Source organism: Sciurus carolinensis, assembly GCF_902686445.1.
Source record: "Sciurus carolinensis chromosome 14 unlocalized genomic scaffold, mSciCar1.2 SUPER_4_x, whole genome shotgun sequence".
Classification (NCBI taxonomy): domain Eukaryota; kingdom Metazoa; phylum Chordata; class Mammalia; order Rodentia; family Sciuridae; genus Sciurus; species Sciurus carolinensis.
In genome coordinates this window covers 21,056-23,851 of record NW_025920103.1, presented here as the reverse complement: position 1 = coordinate 23,851, position 2,796 = coordinate 21,056, and positions in this window count along the sequence as shown.

The following is a 2,796-nucleotide window of genomic DNA, read 5'->3' as shown; positions in this document are numbered from 1 at the left end:
TGCTCGAGTCCAAGCACTATGCTGAGCCGCCTCCTCTACGATGATCCCAGTTGTCCGTGTTTACCACTCCAGCGGGGGGAGGGGCGTCTTGCCGAGCAACTCCACTTCACAAATTCCCTGCGTTCCGGGGCTATCGCCCCATCCGGGACGCCTCCCCAACAGGAGAGCCTCACCCGGCAGCTTTGAGTTGGTCCCAAGTCTCTCACTATCTCCTCTTTTGAATCTTGCGTCCTGGAGCAGCGTGAAATGCAGCCGCCCTCTAGTCCGCCATCTTGGCCCCTGGAAGTTGCATTTTTACAGTTGTTCTATGCTAAGAAGGCAGTTCCTTTTTTCCAACCTTGCCAAATTCTCCCTATTAGTTCAAATGTAGATGTTCTTTACTGCTCATTATGCCAGATATGCTGGCATTTTAAAAAAAATATCACAAAGATTAACATAGAATCAAATGGTCCTCTTTAGTTCAGAGTTAAAATGTAGCTAAGAGTTTTAGTGAATGAAAAGCAGGGTAAAAGTAAGATGTGCAAATATTTAGGTCAATGTGTTTTGATTCCTATGGTGACTTTCCAGGCTACTGAGGGAATATTTTAGTCATGCACATGTAATGAAACTGAGACCCTCATAGATTAAGTGACCTGTGTGTCAGTCATGTGGAAAGGAGAGCTGTTTTGACCTGAAAAGTGTTCTGAAGCCAGAATCCACTAGTGGAAAGCATTGGGTGTGTGCCCTACCCACTACCTTGTCCCAGCCTCCAGCTTTCAGCAAGCACTATAGGAGGTGGCTGCCTCCCTCCTGTTGGTCACCCTTGGGTTCCCTGTGCTGTAGGATACAGGTAGGATCCAGTCACCCTCCTGTTCCCCAGTCTTGCTGGAGCTCTGCAAAGACTGTCCTGCCTTCCATCCTAGGTTCCTTTCTTGCTATACATGCCTGTGTACTGTGTGTTCTTTAAGGACACGTGGTGCTCTTTTCCATTGCCTTCACACCTCCCTCCTCCCTGTCTGTTCAGCTAACTCTGTCCTTGGCATCTGAACTTAATGGATGTCAGTTTCTTGGGCAGCCTCTTAATACCTTGTCTGCAGCCCAGATAGGTCATGCCTGTGTCACAGAATCCTGGGTTTTCTCCTAGTGCTCTGCACTACTGGGATGACCCTTGGGCTTCTCCATAAGACAGTGATTAAAGCCTCATGAGGGTGGAGGCCATGACAACATCTCTATTTTCTGTGGCTTGCATTGTTCAATTGATGTTTACTGTAAAATGAAAATGCTGGTTCTGACTTGTCTGTATGGTCATTTGCCCATCTTTTTAGAGATGAATTTACTGTTCATCTACATTGTTTTACCATTTACTGCCCTTCTTTGGATATTTCAGTGCTGATGAAGATTAAAAGTAAAAATGATACTGAGATAATTTTGTTACTCTTAGTAATTTACATGCTATTATAAAAGGTTTGATAAGGAGGAGGTGGGAAACTTACTAAAATAGGCATTTTGTGACTCTGCAAATGTTATTTCAGCTTCCCTTTACCTAAAAGTTTTGGGAGCCATGCATAAAACAGTTCTAGGAGTTTTTGAGACTGAGGCTTAGATCTATTTAATTTGAACATATCAAGATTTTCCTTTGTCATATTAGTCCCTGGCGTGAAACTTGGAACAGATGGCTTTTTTTCCCTAGAGACTGCTGTAAAATAGCCCCTAGATCCACCCCTTCCTGTCCTGGAGCACACCTGGGTATTATTTTTGTAAAACAGGAAAAAGGGAGTGTGGAATTCTAAGCTGCAAATGTACTACTCAACAATGAAATTACTTGAAAACCTATTTTGAACAGGAGTATAGCAATTTAAGCATAACATACTTAGCTTATTAGTCTCTCAAACTTGTTTTCTGGAGAGTTCCCAGCAACTCTTAAGAAAAACCCAACAGAAATATTGACTATCTGGAAAATTTAGAGTAGTAATTTTCAAATTGTGGTCTGCTTACTGATAGCAGTAGCATCATCTCAGAATGTGTTAAAATGCATATTTTTAAATCAATACATAATTGTATATCTTTTTATACAATGTGATTTTTCCATACATGTGTACATTGTGAAAAAATCAAGCCCTAATTAACGTGTCCATCACTTCCCATCATTGTCATTTTTTGTAGTGAGATTTAAAATTCACTTCATTATTGATTTGAAATGTATGTTATTAACTGTGGTTGCTATGCTGTGCAGATCACAGGACTGTTCTTCCTGTGTAAAGGAAACTCTCTTCTTTACCTGTCCCCTCTTCAGTCTCTGGTACTCTCCACTGCTTTCTCCCTCCTTACCTTCGACTTTCTGAGATGCCACAGGTGAATCATGCAGTAGTCATGCTTTCCTGTGACTCTGATGTCCCCTGCCTGAGTGTCCATGCAAGGCATCAGACCCAGCTGCCTGGATGAGGTTGTCTAGTATTGAAAAGAAATACTATGGAGTTGGTCATGCAGCATTTTGAATTTTGTGTGTTTGGAGACAAGTATAAAATTGACTTGTTCTTTCCATATTTTTCCTTCTGCCTGTATTCATTAAGATTAGTGTGCTGATGTTATAAGGCGTCTTCAGGTGGGTAGGAAAGTGGGGGAGAAAGACAAACATGGTTTTTAAATTTGTCTCAAATGTAAGTTTTGCCATTGTTCTTTTGGGTATTTTTGCCCTCAGTTTCTTCGACCAAAAATTTTTATATTGATTTAAGCAATTGTAGTTTTTTCTCAATATATGCCATTTATTTTGTTGCAAATAAAGTAGTGTAAAATAGTCATGTGGGGAAACTGAGTTAT